This window comes from Crocodylus siamensis, chromosome 1 (assembly GCF_052110815.1).
Source record: "Crocodylus siamensis isolate JL-2025a chromosome 1, ASM5211081v1, whole genome shotgun sequence".
In the NCBI taxonomy this organism is placed as follows: Eukaryota; Metazoa; Chordata; order Crocodylia; family Crocodylidae; genus Crocodylus; species Crocodylus siamensis.
In genome coordinates, this window is record NC_143395.1 from 289,722,410 (window position 1) to 289,743,819 (window position 21,410).

The 21,410-nt window shown below is 42.2% G+C and overlaps 1 long non-coding RNA gene across 1 annotated transcript in view; it reads right to left on the minus strand.

Annotated features, from left to right (window-relative positions):
• Positions 1-21,410, minus strand: part of LOC149874588 (uncharacterized) — a 209,414-nt gene that overhangs the window by 59,701 nt on the left and 128,303 nt on the right. The window contains exon 3 of the long non-coding RNA XR_016444391.1: positions 17,458-17,671. This is a non-coding gene — a long non-coding RNA (uncharacterized LOC149874588). The remainder of the gene's footprint in view (positions 1-17,457; positions 17,672-21,410) is intronic.

The following is a 21,410-nucleotide window of genomic DNA, read 5'->3' on the forward strand; positions in this document are numbered from 1 at the left end:
ACAAAAAATAGGAATATAAATGTAGAAGCCATATAATCTTGGAAGTATTTATTTACTGTGAGGGATGACTTGGGGTCCTTTTCTCCTGAATTCTTATTCTATGCCAGAGCAGGCCTCTGTTCCCTGACTACAACATCTCTATGGACCATAGGTAGAGCCATGATTTTAAAAGGTGGATGCAGGAGAACCAATGCTTCAGGGGTGACTGCATCTTCCACTCTCAGCCTCCCCTCCCCCAGTCATCCCCAGCAGTACAGCACATCATGGAAGTAGCATCCAGAGATATTTTTTAGGCCTTGAGTCAAATAAAAATCTCCCTCCCTCTGCAGGCCTCCCTCCTTTCCCTTCTATGCTGAGCAGCACCTCCCCTCTCTTCCCTATTTCTGTACCTATGGGTACAGAAAGGGGTGGTTACATCTGCCTGCCAGTATCCCAGCCACTCCTGCCCTGCTCCAGCCAGGGGTGTGGGGAGTTACTGTGTGGTGAGCTGGGCTCAGCCAGGGACAGTAGCAGCAGGACAGTTTCCTTGGCCCTGAGACTGTTTCTGGGCTGGCAGAGAACACCTGAGGGGATTACTGCCATCGTTGCCACTGCTGTTGTCCCAGGATGAGCCTATGAAGCCCAGCTGTAGTGGTACAAGAGATGCTCTGGAGGTGTCCAAATCCCAGCTGACCTGGGGACAGAGGAAGTAGAAGCAGTGGATAAGAGAGGTGAGGGAACAGGAGGGGGAAATGCTGCTGAGCACAGGGGTAATGGGGGTGCAGATGGTTTCTTACTTGTTTCAGGCACTTAAAGTCCCTGGCTGCTACTCTTGCAGGTTAATCCTAAAGGGGAGTGCAACTATGCCATTGTAGCACCTATCAATCTGCCCCTGTCAGAAGCTTATACCACAGTCCCTTCCTATACTTCCTTGCACAGAAAGGCCTCTCACAACCTGTCTTCTATACTTGTAGGGCAAGTGAACAGCAGGTAGAGATCTTGAAACCTGTACCACCTCTTGGGACGTTCACATAGCATCCATATGCTGCCATTCACAGCCAAATCCTAATTCAGCAGCATTTTACTCCAGTATGAAAAGAAACATAAAAGTATGGGGTAGTGGCAGTTAAAAGTTTACTTTTGACATTATTTGGGTCAGTCTCCTTAGATGATGTAAAAGTCAGCATGCAGCCAGAGGCCTGGCCTATGAAAGCCAAGGAAGGGGAGCAGTTCTAAATTTTCTGTAACACTAGCTCTGTGTCACTTCAGACCTCCCCAGATCCAGTTACAATGATATTCCCCAAGTTTTCCAAATATCTGTTTATCATGATCGCTCTATCAGTACTTATCATGTACAGCATCCTCTTTTTAAGCTTGTTTATGCTACACACAGTTTTTTATCTATTGTAATCACCAATTGGCTTGTCCAGTTTATTACATAAATATGCAGTTTTAAGACAGAAAATTTAATAATTTCAAAAGACTTTGCCTAAACTTGAAATGATAGCCATTAAAGCCAAATAAGATGTGAACCAATTAAATGAGCTTTTGCCCCATGCCTCCTCTTATGTGTGGGAGAAACTTGCTGTAAATAACCATAGAGCTGCCTCATTATCCTCCTGCAATTCTCACATTAAAACTCTTCTCTGCTGTGTTACCTATAAGAAGTTTGACAGCTTAACAGCTAGCATGCTGTGACTGCTGCTTAACATGCTGACTGGCAGAGGTGTAGCTACCAAGGTCTGCACCTTGGGAAAAAACCCCTCTGCCATTTGATGGGGGGGGAAGGGGAGAGGGTGCTATGTGCCAGAGAGTGGGGGAGGTGGGGGTCAGTTTTGTCTGCCCCAGGGAATCAAATGTCCTGACTGCTGCTGCCATGTTGCCATCTGCCCACCTCCAGCTGCTGTAGTGTTCTGACCTACATTTCTCCTGACTGGTATTGTTTCCATTTCTCTTTGCCTGTAGCTTCTCATTTCTATCTGTGGTCCATACTCCTGTAGACTGTCAGCTATATGGGGCAGGGACAGATCATTGTTCACATACTGGCTGGCTCAACAGGGGCCTACCCTCAAGGTATTGCAGTAATACAAAGGATGTATCCTACCAGGAAGCCATTTTGCACACATGACTTGAATTCACTTTAGAATAAACTACAAAGAGAGAGAACCAAAAACACTGAAATAGCTAAAATTCTTAACATAGGCCCAAATAATTGTACCAGCAAAAATGATCACATTTGTGGTTATTATACATTTGAGACACACACACACACACACACACACACACATTGTGGAGGGCTTAGATGTTCCCATCATAACTGAGACCTCAGAAAGGAAGGTATTGCAGAAGTCTTTACCAAAATATCATTCTTGCCCTAAACCACCTACAACTTAAAGTTGAGCAACTTTTCAAAGGTAAAATCAAATGTCAGACACAACCAAATGGATACAATTCATTTTTCCTGTTGTACTTACTTGCAATATGTCAAAGTATTATACTATACTTGCATTATTATTTCTATTGCTCTGTAGGTGCACATTTCACATTTAATTAGCTGAACACAATTTGCCAAAATTATCAGTGATTTGTGCTTAATCTGAAGCAAGCTTGTCATTGAAGAAAACCCTCCCCCACCCCATTGTACTTTTGTGGTCACAGTCAGAATTGTAATGTGTCACTTCTGTGGCTTTTAGTAGATAAGCAAGATATGAAGGCTTTAAAGTGATGCAATTATATACTGTAATTGTAATAACAGATTGAAAGCACAGCTAGGAGCAAGGGCCTTTGTAAATTTAGCTACTGCATATCTGCATGGGAATGAAAAATAATTACCACTAATGGCCATAAATGAAACTAGAAAATACAGTTTATATTTATGACTCCAAATTCATAAATCCAGTATGTGTTAGGATTATACAGTGCATAGTTTAAATGAATAAAAGAGAAAATAAGCAAACACTGCTGAATTCCTGGAAATATCCAGATTTTGTAGCAACCAATCTAAATAGCAAGTGATACAGAGAATAAGCCCTTGTATTATACCATAGCTTGGAGCAGAACCGGAAATCTCGTTCTAGCAAACATACGCAACTACAATTCTGAAGTTCTCCACACTTTAGTTCGTGACAATCTCTTCTCCTGGCATTCAGATGGATCCGGAAACTATCTCCGCCAGCATATCAAATAACATTCTTATTTTTATTCTAATCAGATCCTCATAGTACATGTCATAACTGTTATCTATACATGCTACGCAATTCAGGAAGCCACTCAAAATTCAGTCAAGATTATACTGGATGGAAATGAGATGAGAAGTTTCTCTAAAATGAATGGATGAAGGAAGACCTTGTAAATAAATGTTCACAGGGTGGTGTGGGGGGTGAACATCTTTCTCTTTAAAATTAAAGGGTGAACACCCTTTTCCCCTCTAACTTCAGTTTACATAGGAACTTTGGCTTAGTTGGTGGAGCAAAAATGGGCAATATTCAAAGGCCCAAATGGAAGTTACATGCTATCTCCCTTTTGAGGTCTAAAAATGCCTTTGAAAATGTCCTTGTAAGGCCCTAATCACCTGATAGCTGAATAAAAGATACCCAAACTTTTAGTCCCACTTTGATTCAGAACTTTACCCCTCTTCTCTGATACTTCTTATTACAAACAATGGATAGGAAAGATGAAACGCCTTCTTTGTATCCTACTTGATGGCTAATGTAGATGGAAGGGGCCCACTTTATCTTACTTCAAATCAGTAGAAGGAAACAGGAAAGCAATTAAATGGGCACCCCTACACATGCTCCTGACTGCGCATTTACTGCTGCACAATCATTTAGTACTTGCTTTAGCTGTACTAAATGACTGCTCAGTACGCATCATTATTGTACAGTTCCAATGGCGCCCAGTTACTTTTAGATGCTATGTCATTGTAGTGATGAGCTACAGTGATGCAACTCATCACTACAGTGATGTAGCATCCGCACCATGGTTTGTGCCTGCCAACGTTACATTGCCATAGCTCATCACTATGGCAACATAGTGTCTTATCTTGAATGCGCCCACTGAGTCATTCCTCTTCCTCTCACACCATGCCAGGGCTTCTAGCAGGGAGGTACATTACAATCTTTGCCTTCTGCAGTTCTGAGTCTCAAGGGACAACTCCCCTCTGAGCCTACAATGGCTTTGTAACATTGCAAGTTAGGCTCTACTTCAAATATTATTTCATTCACATTCTAAATAGAAGAGACTATGAAGGACTTAAACAACAGAGAGAAATGAAATCAAAGACCCAAGTACTTCCCCACACCCAAACAAAAGAATGAAAGGAAAGAAGAGAGAGGAAAGTATGCAGAACAGAACAATGGAAGAAAAATGAATATACTGTATTTACTTAAATCCAAGGCAACTTTGAATTTAAGCTGACCCTCCAATTTATTTATGAATTTGTTATAAAATCTGCTATTTATAGAATCTAATTATTGGAGGTTCACCTTAAATTTTTCCCCAACCAAAGGTGGGGGGAGGGGAGTGGAAGCTTGATCCTTGCACCTTGCTTCCTGCCACTTGTCTTCCCTACCTGCTCCCTAACACACACTGTCACCTGATCCCCACTGCACACTGTCTACCCCAGATCCCTGCTCCTATCTGATCCTCAACCTGTGCTGCTACCTGATCACTGACAGCTGCTGTCTCTTGATCCCAGCAAATGCTGCTTTCTGATCCCCCACGCAATCCCCCAAGCATGCTGCTTCTTGATCCCCCAGGTGTGCTGCTACCCAAGCCCTGATCTGATCCCTCATGTGTACTGTTGCCCCATTCCCTGACTCGGGCTGGTTTCAAATCTTTTCATGCATGTTGCTGCCCCATTCCCTGATACATGTTGCTTCTTGATCCCCCAGTGAGTCAGCAGCATGTGCTGCTGCCCCATCCCCACCCACATTGCTTGTTTTTCACCACATTCAAATGAGGAGAAAAAAGCCCCTCATCTTGGATTTGAGTGCATTGTGCATCTGAACTGTGAAAAGGCTGATGGGTATAAGTCAAGAGTTTGTCCTACCCCAACATGTACATAGCTTGCACTTTGGCTAGAAACATATATTACTCTTTTCCTTCATTTCCAAAATATGGTTCAATTGGAAAGAGGGTGAGGGGCAGGAAACAAAACACTAATTCATTTCAGCATTAGTCAAGGCAAAGGGAAGAAGAGGTGCTGATGACAACTGCATCATCCTCTCTACTAAGGGGCCTGCTACCCAGTTGGTCCAGTCCATGTATAGCATCAAGTATAATAGGACTTACCTTGATTCAGGGCCTCCTAGGTATTACTGCAACCCAAGTAATAATAAGTGGGTAGGGAGGGCTCATGGTGTGGGAAACACATTATTTCTATGCTATGTAGTAGTCTCTGGCTATCCAGTGTTACAATCACTGGCACAGCAGGTATGACTAGATTGTCTTTGTGAACATAAGCTAGTTCTGCAGAGCTCTAAGAATGCTTTGAGAGGTTACAAACCCAATGATGTGAGGGTCACTGACCTTTCATTTCCTTCACACTTTTAGCCTGAATTGAATAGAATTTGTGGTCTCTGTGGGTACATACACATGTACTAACTTTCTGACCATTAAGCTGACTTAATTTTTTTAAGTTGACTTAACTGTTAGAGCATACACATATATATGTGGAATCAGAGTTGACTTAAACATGGTGAAAGATAATATACCTCCACAGTGTGTTATCTTGAGTTTCATTAGTTAAATCAACTTAGCTCACAGGATGGCTTCCACCATGTCAAGGAGCTGTATCTGTGTATGCGCCAACATGGGCTAACTAAATCAACTTACTTAAGTCACCTTATTTTAAGTCAACTTAGTATGTGTGTATGCACCTTGTGAAATGTATATAACTGTACTGATTAGTGAGTACAGCACTAGGTAAGCCTAGGAATAAAAATTCATAAAGTAGCTTAATTCTAAGAATGAGAGAGTGAGTGAGGCTTTGATTTTATGGATCACTACAATGTATCTGATCCCTGCTAATCTGTCCTCACTCTACAGATATTAGTGACCCTCTTCCCTTTTGATGGTCTTGATCTTCCACTAAACAAGTTATCCTTTTTCCTACAGCTTTCTTGTTTTCTGCCTATCCCTGGGAATCGCTCTCTCTTTCTGATTCTACAGCCCAGCAGACATATTTATTTACCTATGGAGTCTTACACAGACCTTTACATAAACTCTGCCTTTTTTCCCCCCTCAGATCTGAAAATGAGTGCCTTGCACTTGAAAACTTGTATAAATCTCATCAGTGCCACAAAAGGTATCACCCACAAAAATCATACTAAGTTGGGGTTGGAAAGGACCTCAGTAGGTCATCTGGTCCAATACCCAGCTCAAAGTAGGACCAGCCCCAATTAGATCATCCCAGCCAAAGCTTTCTCTAGCCGGGTTTTGAAAACTTCCAAGGATGGAGCATCCACCACCACTCTGGGTAACTTGTTCCAGTGTTTTACTACCCTCCAAGTTAGAAAATTCTTCCTAATATCTAACCTAAACTTCCCTTTCTGCACCTTGATACCATTGCTCCTTGTTCTGTCATCTGTCACCACGGAAAACAGTATAGCTCCATCCTCTTTTGAACCCCCCTTCAAGGAGTTGAAGGATGCTATTAAGTCCCCTCTCAGTCTCCTCTTCTGTAAACTAAATAAGTCCAGTTCCCTCAGCCTTTCCTCATATGTCATGTCCCCTAGGTCCCTCACCATTTTTGTTGCCCTCTGCTGCTGGACTCTCCAATTTGTCCACATCCTTCTAGTCCCCCTCTAGTGGGGGGGGTAGGGGGGACAAAACTGAACACAGTACTCCAGATGTGGCCTCACCAGTGCTGAATAGAGGGGAATAATCACTTCCCTTGATCTACTAGCAACATGCCTACCAATGCAGCCCAGTATGCTGTTAGCCTTCTTGGCAACAAGGGTACACTGCTGGCTCACATTCAGTTTATTGTCCAATCCTTGCCTGTCACATATTTTGTGGATCATCATGGCTACAACATCACTCCAACACTTAATTTGAAATAATTTTTCAGTACAGATAAACCCTAATATACTAAATTTAAAGAGGTGGTGGCACAAATGCTAGAGGTGCCTTGTTTTGGTCCACTGAGGTAATTTTGATCTCTTTTGGATATTATACTGCTCTTCACTTCAGAAAGTCTACAAATGAGGGAAAGCAATTGATTATAAATTTGTTTTCAAGCAAATGCTCTCTTGAACCCTTTGACTTTCATATTTGGTAGCTTTGAGGTCATCTGCAGATCTTATGCATAATAAAATTGTATTATAGTTAATAATTTGCAATAGTTTCTATCATGTGTTAGGATCCAGATCCTCAACGCTATTTAGCTGTCAAACTCCTCTGTTGTTGAGAGTCTGGGCATAAATGCTTTGGAAATACTTAAGAAATGTGGTCTCAACACAGACCAACTTATAGTCTAAGTGTTTATTTTGCTGATTTGGCTTGATTTCCAAGTTGTCTTAAGAAGTACAGGTGATGCAACATGGGATTAGGGTTGATATAGTTCTTCTCTGAACAGATGTGCAGGGAGCAGGGTTTTTGGTTGAAATCACACAAAAAGTTAGTCTTGAATGAACTTAAACTTTTGGCATTTTTGCCTGTAGTTTTATTTTGATCACCTGTGCTCATTCAGCCTCAAACTGTAAGTCAAAGTAAGCTAAAAACCCTACATATTTCCTGTCAACCTATGAATTGAAATTACTCAGTGCCACACAGCTTTATCTCGAAGTATCATCCTCAATGAAATGTGAATGCATGTAATTTGCCATGACATTGTCTCTATTTACACTATTATGCATCAAAGATTTCCTTTCAGTGTACTTATATTGACTACACATGAAGAACACACTGTAATTCATCTACAACTTAAAAACAGCCCTTATTTCCCTTGGTATTATTTTCTCTTTAACCTGCCACATTTTTCATTTAATATCTTGCTTTGCTAATATTATTCTGTTGTGCACTGGGCATATATGCCAAAGACTAGATTTTTGTGGGGGCAGGGAGGAGAGGAGGGAGAAGGAGGAGGGGGAAGGGAGGAGGATAAGCACAGCTACTTTTGCTGGAAAATTCCAGTTTGTTGAAACAAAATAATTTGTCCAGAAATCTACTGGCTTTGATAAGCTTCTAGTGAAAAACAGGCAGGGTACTGTCTGGTAGAAGCTGTTTTGTGTCTTGCTGTGTCACCAGGCTAACCGTCAAGGGGACCAGGCTTCTATGATCCAGAACCAAGGATGACAGGTCATAGGCCCCAGGGCTTTCAGAGTACATAGATTTGGGAGATAGCTGCCATGTCAGGGCTTCCAGGCTTCCTGCCACGGTACTGGGAGGAAGAAATCAGAAGAAACCTGGCTTTAGTTGAGACTTTGTCACTTTTCCCTGAAAGTCCAGAGTAACACATTAAGAACTTTGGATCTTGGGTACTGAGGTTCATATCACACCTCTCTCTCACAGGGTTTCCAGGCTCCCAGCTACCTGTCAGCCCTAAGATCTAAGCCAGAAACTCTACTTAGGCTCTCTCCCACAGTTTTGTGTAGAACATTTTTCATGAAGCTTTTTGATCATTTCAAAACAAAATATGTTTTAAGATTTTCTCTTACATGGGACTTTTGGGACATTTTCATTCCAAATTAGAACTTAAAAAACCCCAGTGTTATAAAATATCCCATATAATGGGAACTCAAACTTTTAACCAGCTCTGCCTCAGACACCACTACAAGTTTAGCCACCCTTGTTTCTGACTGCTGTCTTCAAAGTGCCGATATCTGTTTTCATGTCTGGAGTGAAAAAAAAAAGATCTATCATCCTGACTGCAGAGAGTATTTCCCTGGCAATAAGCAGCTGTGAAACAACTTCATAAAGAACAGTTCACACTTGGAAATAAAACCAAGTTTGAGAAACTTTCCAATGCTCTTCTCTCCCACAGAACCACAAACTCGCAGAGAAGACAACAACATTGCTCAAATTACTAAAAAATCCATTTGTCACTTCCTTGTAAAAGGTAAAACTGATACTATAAGCAGAAATTGTAGTTATTCCTCCAGTTATTGCTTAACCTTGAGCAGACTTGAAACCAAAACAAGGAGTTTGGAATATTTTAAGCCAACCCTCTTTTCTTTGATTCATGTTATGTAATGCTACACTTAATTTATTCTTCCTTTTTAGGGTTCTATATTTCCTAAGAAGATACGACGCCGGGAAGCAACTGTTTTAGTTTGTCCATAGCATCATAACCTCACTGATTTTACCCAACAGACCTCCTAAATTAGCAGTTCCCAACCTTGGGTCATGACTCAAATGAGGGTCATGGGGGCAGTGCTGGTGGCGCTGCACACTAAGGACAAGGTGTGCTGTGTGCCAGGAGCTTCCCACCTCCAGCCAGCTGCTGTTGCACTCTGCAGCAGGTCACAGAAAAAAAAGGTTGGGAACCACTGTCCTAAATGAAACAGATGTGTTAGTCAACCTAAGAAGACAGATTTTTTTTTTTTACTCTTATGTTATTAATATGTTTAAATAGATTTAAATCAGGACATAGTCCATTAATTATTTTGGGTCTGCCCCATAGATATGTACAAACAACTCTAGACCAGAATTACATTATTTGGAATGTGCCATTAAGACCATTAAGTTAGTTTTCTCCCATGACTTCTATGTGTGCATGTATGTGTTTTGCTGTTTTGTTTCATTTTTTTTAATGCCTTTACAGAATTGGGAAGAAAACTATGCATGTATAGTTGCCCAAAAATGTAAAAACACATGCTTCAATCCAAAATACCTTTGGGTTTAATTTAAATAGTGCGGTATAAACCCCCTGATGGTGCCTATGGGCCATGGCTTCTGATCTAGCTAGGCTGCTCTCTGTCTGCCTAATAAAAACATTTGCTGTGTCACAGAGAGGTTTTAAAACTGCACAGCGCACATCTAGATTTTGACCCCAGAGGGCAAAAGAGTTCACCTAAAGTCTTCTCCCATATGTAACCTGTTGATGACAAAACTGAAATATTTCCCCCACAGTTCTCTCTATCTCCTATGGGGAGCAACATAGAACAAAGCATTCTTAGCCAGTAAAAAAAATAAAAGCTGCCCAAAGAAACAACCAAGCATCAGATTCACTCAGCATCATCTGATAACCCTATGAACAGGTGATCAATATTCATCAGCCTCACAGTTCCACTGCTAGTGATGGTTAATGGGCTGATAATGCCATCCTCCTTGTAGCCAAATCCCATCAGGGACCAGACAGCTGGAGCTAAAGGAGAAAACTTATCAGATCTGGCAGTAGACAGTTTAGGAGGCTAAAATTAACCTTGGACCATTCACAGAAGGAACTAATTGTTTGTGACTGCTAGATTCCTGCCAGTGGCAAAGGTTTATTGCTGCACAGATCTTGTTCTGATACATGTTTCTGCACAGCAAAGAAAAAAGAAAATCAAAAGAGGAAAAAGGGATAATTTAACTCCCTAAAGAAATATTATTTCACTAAAGGTAGTTATGCATTTAGTTTAATGATACAATGATTCAGCTTGACTTGAAAATTAGAACACATTGTGATACACTGTTAACTATATCCTGTGATTCAGAAACATGTCTTACCAAACAGTCCTTGATTATCCCCCCAGTACTGGACTTGCCTTTACTATAAAAACCCTAGCAGCTTAATTTTCCACCTCCACCCCCCTGCATTTCATAAGAGAACTGTCAGTATTTGTAAAAAAAAAAAAAAAAAAAGATCATGTTTCACTTGGTGTCATACCAGACCTATACACAAAAGCTAGGGCAAGAAGTTACACATAAACTGATGTAAGTGATTGGAAACCAGTCTAAGCCTGTAACAGAATAGAACTTCAACACAGACTGGTTTCAGAATGGTGGAGCCTGGTCCAAGACCTGGACTGATATAGTATCAGACTTAACTGATTTAGGTTAAACCCGTCTATTGAACTTCAGTACTGGTTTCCCTCCCAAATCAAGTTGTCACAGTTTCCTTGCATCTGAGGATCCTTTGCAGGCTCCTGCTAACCTTCCCCTCACAGGGCAGGGACAAGCTCATACACACACACAAGCCCCCTGCTTTGTGAGATACACACAGATCACACATATGCACATCAGGCCCCTGCTCTGTGACACACACATACACACAGGTCCAGGCCCCCCTGCTCTGAGACACATGCATGTAGGCACACATGTACACACACACACCCATCCAAGCCCCTGTTCTGACACTCACACAGATCCAGGTCTCTGCTCTGACACACACGCATGCACATGCAGATCCAAGCCCCTGCTCTGTGAGACACACACACACACACATATCCAGGCCCCTGCTCTATCACACACACACACAGATCAGATACACACACATCCAAGCCCCTGCTCTGTGACATACACAGATCACACACGTGCACACACACACATAGATCCAGGCCCCTGCTCTGTGAGAGACACTACAGATCACACACACATGCAGATACAGACCTCTAATCTGTGACACACACACACACACACACACACACACACACACACACACACACACAGAGCCAAGCCCCTGCTCCATCACACACAAACACACACATGCACTCCAGGCCCCTGCTCTGTCACACACGCAGAGATCCAGGTCCCTGCTCTGTGAGACATACCACAGATCACACTCACACAGATCCTGAGCCCTGATGTGTAACAAACACACACTCACACACACACACACACACACTCAAATCCAGGCCCCTGCTCTGTGACAGCCACACCTCTCAGCGATGGGGTTGGGTGCAGGAGGGGAGAGGAGGGGATGGGGGAGGGGGGAAGGGAGCCCCCCACCCTGGTCCTACCCTCCCATCTAGGGTCTGCACAGTGGGCCTGGGCCCCTGTACTGGGGGCATCTGCTCCCCCCCAGCCACTGTCCAGCGCTGCTGACAGGCGCTTGCCTGTGCTTGTCATTAGTGGGGGTTGGACAGTGATGGTGGCCCCCTCCACCTATGCTGGCTTTGTGGGGGTGGTAGGCCTGCATGGGGGGGGGAGGGATATCTGCTCCCCAACCATTGCACCATGCCCACTGAAAAACACTTGAGCCCTAAGGATTCACAGGCCCCTGAACTCTAGGGATCACAGCAGCGGTCATCCCTGGGGTTCAGGGGCACAAAGAATAAAGCATAAAATTTAACAATGATTCTGCTTTGGGCTTTTTGAACCTCTGTACTTAGCCAAAGAGCAATTGTTTTAAGGTTATAAGAAGTTAAACCAACTGGCCAAAACCAAAGGCAAGCCTTGAAGTTTTGAGAAGATATTTTACACATTGTGACCATTTTACTAGTTCAGATCATCTTGGAAACTCCCAAACTTATACAAGTCCATCTAAGGCTTTTCTTACGAATACTGCAGAACTGGGCTCAGTAGGCAATTGGAGGCCCACTTGCCTTGAAGAAATTGGGGAAAGGGAGTTGGCAGGAGTGTCTTCTCCACTCCTCAAGGAGTCAAGGTATTTGCTTTCTTCTTCCACTTTCTAAAAGGAAGAGCTGCTGGGTTATTTTCTCTGTCCTTGAAGTGGCATTTTAGGAGATATTTTTCCCTTGCTCCTGACAGGGAAAATGGAGAAGACTAATAGGAACAGAAGAGTACCTGCCAGATAAGGCTGAAGGGAAAGAGAACACAAAAATTTGTCGTGCTACATCTAGTCGTGCTTCTTTCACCAGTGCCACAATAAAGTGCAATACCCAGCTGTGTGCTATAAAAATACAGTCTTTATCATGCACTTTCTGCAATTAATTTTTTAAGTGCACCTCAGATTGATTTCAGTCTATAACGTCCTTTGATACACATGCATACAATATATCCAAACCACAAAGCTTTTATCTTCCCTGTAGTTTTAGTCATTGGTATCGCTATTCTTATACAGAAGTTGTGAGTTATATGGGTAAAAGACATGAAGAGTGTTGAGGGTTTGCATTCTTGCAACAAAGTTGCTTACCCCAGAGTAGGCAAGACCTGTTATAAAACTGTTGAGATTAGCATGGATGGTTGAGTTGTCCAGATGAATGCAACTGAGGCATGTCCTGGGCATCAGGGCACAGCCAGTGGCAAGATAAAGATGCAGAAACTGAGTACCAGGGATCTGGGTTTTCTTTGATAAAAAAGTCCCCAATTTTAAGGTTAAAAAAAGTAACCCCAAATCCATATCTTCCCATGAAAAGTGTGGATTTGGGTTACTTTAACCCCAAAATTGTGATCTTTTTAAATGAGAGAAAACCAGGATCCTTGTTGATTACCCACATTGACTTAACAGAATATGAGTGTGTTGTTTCAAGGCATGGTCCAAGGCCCATACATTTAGTGAGACTTTGAGGGATTTCAGTGGGCAGTAGATAGTTTTGAGGGCTTACTTCACTTTTAATATTGGCCCTAGTAGCAAATGGGGAGTTATTGTGGGACTTGTTCTGAGTAATAAGGGGAAGTCCTGGTTTCTTGTACACAAGTGAATTAGTTTATCTATTGCTTGTTGCTTTGACTTCAGTTTACAAGGGATATGCAGTCTGTAATTTCCACTCTTTTGGGGGACTGTGATTTGGAGGTAGGACAGAGACCAGGCAACTGCAGATGTGGGGGAGGGTCCATGCCTTGATCACGTTGGATGGAAGGTCAACTTCTGGGCCTAAAAAGGGAGACCCAAAGCTGACCCAGGCAGAAGATGTAAAATGAGAACCCAGCCAGTAATTAGGGCTTGTCAGTCAATATAGAGCAGGAAACAGGGGGATCTGCATGGAAGTCTGTCAGCAGAGTTAGCCATTTCCCATTTTTTTCCTTCTAAAAGGTAGGTATTAGAAAAAATAAGCAGTAACTACTGAGACAGCAGTGGAGATGACCTGAAAAATGGAAGAGATGGCAAAGAATACTGGATCCAGAAGCTGTGATGTGCACACTGTCCTTGAACAGGTATCTAACTGAAGCTATTATACAGAAAATGTCTGGCAGAGCTCAAGAATGAGAGGATACTTTTAGATACAGTTGGAGAAATCAGTGGAGAACAGCTGAATCTCTGCATAACACAGGGGAGGGGAAAAGAGGCTGCAGCGATAATTGAAGACTTCCATGCACCTTCTGATCAACAAGACTAGAGGGTAGGCCGCTAGCTAGAATAGTTACCTATGAAAGCATGAGGACAAGGCAGAAGACAGAAGCTAACTCTAGCTGGTGGAAGAGCTGTAGAACATACTTGCTGAACTGGAAAGTGTGGAAGGAAAAGATGAGCTGGCAAAGAAACAGAGATGGGTAGCTGTTTCACAGTAAAGGGAATAAAGTTATGAAGATAACCAGCAACTGCAGGTTCAGTACAGGTAATGAAAAGTACAGAATGATCATGAGGTAACCATGGTGGGGTAGCATTATACAGAAAGAAATACTATAAAAAAAGGGAAGGTGGATTTTGATGGCCATTTTATAGGTAAATGTTATGTATGAAAGGGCCACATTTAATATGAGATACCAGGAACCAGGAGGAACAGCTGAATCTTTTATTACTGCAGTTCATGCTTTTGCTGAACACTGCAGTTATGGAGTTTTGAAAGAACTCGCAAGAGACAGAACTGTTGTAGCATCAGATATGCCAGTTTTTCAGCACAAGTGCAGTTAGATAGAACTTACACTAGCAAGAGCCATAACAAAAGATAAGATGCAAGAAACAAAGGAAAAGAAGTATGACTTCAATACACTAACAGTGTACCTAAAAATTCATCAGAGAACAATAATATAGTAAAGAGACAAAATCAAAGAGGGAAGGGACTCTTGCATCTAAGATATAATACAAAAATAGAGCAAAAATGTGATGAAACTTTAATAGTGCAGGCCATCCAGATTAGTGGAAATAATTCAGGAGAGGGAAATGACAACCATCAAGGAACAATATCCTCAATAGAATAATCAACAACTTGGTACACTAATATAGCTCTCAATGGTAGAATCAATAAATTCAAACTAAATACTGAAGTAGCAGTTAGTGCTGTCTCTGCAGAAGATTACAATCAATCCTGGGACAGAGATCTGTATAGGACAGATAAAAGTCTCAGAAGAGCAAATAATACCGAATTCAAAGGGAAACTGGAAAAAAAGAGGAAAAAAATTATCACAACCTACCGATGTGGTACAAGTAACAGTTCCAGCAATACAAGGACTACACCTAGTAGAGAAATTGGATTCAGTTAATAGCAAAACTGAAACCATACAAGAACATCCTCGGGTATTGACAGGACCAGGGGAGCTGTCAGGGAGAGTATCTAACGTGCATTTTAATGCCTATTCTACCAAGCATGAAAGTGGCACATAAAAATATTCTAATATGCTAACACACAGCAGAGTAGGCTACTGCGTATTAAGTGTCACTAAAAAGTGTTTGCTTTTGCTCCTGTGCAAAGTATCTTTATTAGAGGTATTAAACTGAATGCACAGTAGCAAAAACACATTACTGAATGGCACCCAGGGGAGTATAAAATTAAATTGGTGCCATCACCAATTTTGTTTGCTCTAACAGCACCTTGGTGTGTCCCCATTCCTATGCAAAAAGTCAGGGAAGAATTAAGGAAGGATGGAAACAATGCTATTTATTTCCCAAACAGATAAATCCACAGCCTGGTCAGCAGGAGTAATTGTAGTATCAAAACCGAATGGCAAAATTCTTATTTGTGTGCACTGTACTCAACTTTACAAAAATGTATGCAGAGAGAGACACATGTTTTTTGCAAAAGAACAGATATTGGATCAGTTTTCAGAAGCTGAACTGTTCCCAAAATTAGGTGTGAGGGCAGAGTTTTAGCAAATCCCTTGCTAAAGAATCTAGACTATTAATTACATTTATTAGCCCATTCAGAGATGCTGTTTAAACTGGCTTCTTTTCGGCATGTGATCAGCATTAGAGCATTTCCACAAGCAAATGTTTCAAATTGTTATGTAGCTGCTCGGCATCCTTTGCCATACAGATGATGTGTTGGTACATGGCAAAAATAAACAGGAACGAGATGAACATGTACATACTGTTTTGGGACACTTCCAACAATCTGGTCTCACTTTGAATGCAAGATATGAAATGGGGAATAAATAAATAGAACTTGTTAGCTATATCATTAGCAAAGGTGAAATTCAGCCAGACCCAGAAAAAAAAAATAACTGTATTGCTTGCCTTATCTGAATCCCAAGACATTCCTGTTATAAGAAAATTGCTAGCTGTGGTCAAGTATTTTGGAAATTTTTTCCTGAATTTAGCACAGCTAACAGAACTCAATATATAGGTCTGGGGGAAATATGCAATAGAGCATATTCAATTCAATATAAATAAAGAACCATTGGCAACACCAGCTTTTAGTACAGTATTCAGTAAATTACCCCATGGTAGTCACAGCAGATGCATCTTCATTTGGCTTAGGAGCAGTATTCATTCAAACACAGCCAAAAGGACACCAGAGGCTTGTTGCATTTATATCAAGACATCTTTCAGATACTGAGCAACACTATGCTCAAGTGGAAAAAGCAGCCTTGACAGACACTTGGGCCTGTGAAAGGCTCGAGTCTTACATACTTGGCCTGAATTTTAAAATAGAAACAGATCATTGCTGGGATCCAAAGCCTTGGATGACCTTCTACTCAAAATTCAGAGATCTTGACAATAAATAATGCAATTTTCTTTCGCTACTGAACATATACTATGGATCTGCTCATAGCTGCAGGCACTCTATCTAGAGCATCAGTTAGGCAGCCAACAACAGAAGACATAACTTTGGAAACAGCTGTTTATGTATATACACAGCCGTTTCCAAAGTTATTTTTTTCCAAAATTATTTCTTCCAAAAAACTTCGGAAAAAAAATATATACACACTTTGGAAATTATATAACATTTCTAATCTATATATTTTTCCAAAGTTTTTTCTTTAATAAATATATATAATGTGTGTGTGTGTGTGTATTCATGTATATTATATTCACACCCCATTTGCATATATAAACACATGCACGTCATGTTCTGTCTAGTTTTTAGCAAATTATAAATAAGCAACAAAAGGATAACACTTGTCAGAAAATTAGTTCATTTCTGTCAAAATTGATGGGGTCACAGGATGCAACTTCCAAAAGACCTACCACCATTTTGGCAAGACAATGTAACTTCCATAGCTGATGGTCTGCTCCTGAAAGGAAAATGCATTGTGATACCTCAGGTACTTTGGGAATAAATGCTTTCAAGGATCTATAAAGGACACCAGGGTATAAACAAATGCAAGGTAAGAGAACAACACTCTATATGGTAGTTGTCAAGTATCTCCTTCACTTGCAGACCTGTAGGACACCACCTGCCGGCCAACTATTGTGAGACCATTTCTAATTGAAGATCTACTTACCCATATTTCTCCTGCCATGACTTGTTGTTAAAGGAGTTGGTTCAGTACCTGGATGTGTAGTCCCATTAGTAGTCCCACAGTCGTCCCGCAAAGGTCTTACGTTCCTGAGGGCTCCGCCACCTCTACACCCTCACCCGTTCCACCAGGTTCCGATCAGCCACTTGGTCCCGCAGCATGACTTCCATCCCAAGCAGAAGAGAAACAACAGAAAAAAGCAAAACCAGGCACTTCCATCCTGGGTTAGGGTTCCAGCTCCTTGTAACTGAGTGAAAAACAGAATAGACTTTTGTGAGGTCAGTCCTTCTTTTTGTCCCCTGCCCACACTTGGGTGGCTTTTCCGAGCCTCTTATTGAGGTTGTCACGATTCCCCTCATCCCATTAAGTGCATTTGTGACACCATTTTGGCTTGTGCCACTTTTAGGGACTTTACAATTCTACAGTGACCCTCTATTAGGGACTTTACAGTACAAAACCTCTGCTAGGCTCCGGGCTCCCGGTGTGGTAACAAACAGTTCTAAGCACCAGGGGTCAGCAGTCCTCGCTCTGAGTTCCCTCTGGGGAGCTCACTCTCTGCAGGAGTCTCCTACTGGCTCTCCACGTTGCTCTGAATGTCCCCTGCAGCGTGCGTCAGCTCGGTCCTTCTCCTTCTGGTTCTACGCTCTCCCCCTTTGTCGTCCTACGCTCTTCTTTATACCAGCATTGGCGCTCACAGCCCCTCCCCTCCAGAAACACCTGAGTAAGGAGGGTTTCTGCCTGGCTCTTTGGGGCTGTGGGTCTGGGGCTACTGACCCTTTGTTTAGCCCTTGTACTTTTGAGCCCTGTAACTCTTTCTCTCTCACAGTAGTCTGGGCTGAGTATAATTTTAGTAGAAGGTTGTGAAGAATGCAACAAAGGAAAAAAAAAAACCCATCCCTAGAGCCCTTATTTGCTTCAAAGATACTAGATAGGCCTTGGCAACAGGTATGAATGGAATTATTTTTCTGCAAATGACATGCATCTTATTATAGTTGATTATTTTTCCAGATATATTGATTTGGCTTAACTTACACAGACCTAACTGGCACAATCGTACAAAAACTGAAGTTTATATTTACCAGGCATGACATCTCTGAAGTCTTCATATTGGATAATACACCTTAGTTCACCTCCGAGTTATTCTTGCAGTTTGCAAAGAACTTTTATTTTCAACATTGCACTAGCAGGCCCTACTATCCTCAAAGTAATGGAAAGCTGAGAGATAAGTAGAGTCTGGTTGGGCATGTGGGGATGAAGTCAGGAAGGCCAAAGCACAGTTGAAATTGTAGCAAGCAAGGGATGTGAAGGGTAATAAGAACGGTTTCTACAAGCATGTCAGTAACAAGAGGAGGATCAGGGAAAGTGTGGGCCCCTTATTGAATGGGGGAGGCAACCCAGTGACAGAGGATGTGAAAAGGTTGAAGTGTTCAATGCCTTTTTCACCTCAGTCTTCACAGGCAAGGTCAGCTCTTAGACTACTGTACCTGGGAGCACAGTTTGGATAGAAGGTAAGCAGCCAACAGTGGCAAAAGAACAAGTTAGGGACTATTTAGAAAAGCTGGACATATTCAAGTCCATGGGGCTGGATGGGATGCACCTGAGGTTGCTAAGGGAGTTGGCCGGTGTGATTGCACAGCCACTGGCCATCATCTTTGAAAATTCATGGAAATCAGGAGAAATTCCAGATGATCAGAAAAGGGGAAATTTAGCTTCCATATTTAAGAAAGTGATAAAGGAGGATCCAAGGAACTACAGACCAGTCAGCTGCACCTCAGTCCCTGGAAAACTCATGGAACAGATCCTTGAGGAATCCATTTCTAAGCATCTGGAGGAAAAGAAGATTAGGAACAGTCAGTATATGGATTCACCAAGGGCAAGTCTTGCCTGACCAACCTCATTGCCTTCTATGATGAGGCAACTGGCTCTGTGAATGTGGGGAGATCAGTGGATACAGTATAACTTGATTTTAGCAAGGCTTTTGATATGATCTCCCACAATAGTGTCACAGGTATGCTAAGGAAGTATGGGTTGGATGAATAGACTGTAAGGATAGAAAACTGGTAGTAATCAATGGCTCAATGTCTAGTTGGCAGCCAATATCAAGTGGAGTGCCCCAGGGGCTAGTCTTGGGCCAGTTTTGTTCACTATTTTCATCAATGACCTGGAAGATGGCATAGAGTGCACCCTCAGCAAGTCTGCAGATGACACCAAACTGTGGGGAGTAGCAGACATGATGGAGGGTAGAGCTAGGATTCAGAGATACCTAGACATATTGGAGGATTGGATCAAAAGAAATCTCATGTGGTTCAATAAGTACAGGTGAAAGAAAAGTTCTGCACTTAAGATGGAACAATTCCATGACCAATACAGGCTGAGGACTGACTGGCTGGACAGCAGCTCTGCAGAAAAGGACCCAGGGGTTACAGTGGACAATAAGCTGAATATGAGCCAACAGTGTACTTTTGTTGCCAAGAAGGCTAACGGCATACTGAGCTGCATCGGTAGGAGTGTTGCCAGTAGATCAAGGGAAATGATTCTTCCTTCTATTCAGCACTGGTGAGGCCACATCTGGAGTACTTTGTCCATTTTGGGGTTCCCCAATACAGAAGAGATGTGAACAAATTGGAGAGAGGCCAGTAGAGGGCAAAAAGAATGGTTAAGGTGTTACCTCTCAGCTCCATGTTCTTGGGGAACCCTGACACAGGACGCAGCCTGTCTGACTCATAAAGAATTCCCCCTCCACAACCTGAACAAAAGCTGATTACGAAAGACAATGAAGATGCAGTGGGAGACACACCTAAAGCCCTCCAGATAAGGGTGACAAGAATGAAGAACTCCCCTAGGTCTCATTTGCATCCAAGATGGAACCAGATGACAATTCATTTAAATGGGAGATGGAGGACAGAGAGCATGACACAAAGACCACAGTAAATTCTGGGATCAGAGAAGCAGGGGAGCACTGTATGATGGGGAATCTGTGCGCCAAATGCTAATCAACCCATATTTACACACACCCAGCTCAGCATTTATCAGATCAATTCTAATATGAAGGATAGGGAATGCTGAGGTAAGAGACTGAGTCAGAGGGGCTACGGGCAACATTTGAACAATGGTTAAAGGTTTATTACAGCGTCCAGCCCATTGAAGCCCTGACCACAAATGCAGTCACACTTTTCCTGGGATGACTGGTGGAAGTCCTCCCCACAAAGTTTATGAACACTCCAAGTAATCACCTTAAGTCTGTTAAAAACTAGTCAGAGGGGGAGTTCCTGTTCCCTTGAGCACTGGCAGGAGTGACCAGGAATAACAAGGTGGCGGAGGGTAGATTTAGGCTGGATATCAGGAGGTGCTACTTCACGGTCAGGGCGGCTAGGATCTGGAACCAACTTCCAAAAGAAGTGGTGCAGGCTCCTACCCAGGGGGGTTTTAAGAGGAGGCTAGATGAACACCTTGCTGGGTAGTACTCTTTCCTGCCATGGCAGGGGGTCGGACTCGATGATCTACTCAGGTCCCTTCCGACCCTAGAAACTATGAAACTATGAAAAGACTACAGTAAGATCTGGAAAAGTCATGCTAAGCTGAGGTTTGTTCACAACAGGTAAAAATTCAAAACCCTGATGCTGCAAGCTATCTGTTGTTTCTGAAGAAACAATGCGGTATCCCAACCTTATGTTTTTCCTGGTTGTTAATCATTTTCTGACATGTTCCAAACCAGATAACCCCTTGTCAATAGAAAAGACAATTATTTACACAATTAAAAGAATGCTTTGAAGAAGCTGAACTGAGGGTATAAAGATCTGTAAAAAAGCAGCAAAGTGTGCTTCAAGAGAAGAAATCTCTCTGACACCATCTGCTATTGTTCCCAAGAAGCTGGAAGAAACAGATTGTCTCCCTTCAAGGATTGTGCTAAGAACTTTACCTGTCAGTATTAGAACCTGAGTGCCATGAACTGGTGAGATCCCAGCGTGCTCTCTCTCTCTTTTCTC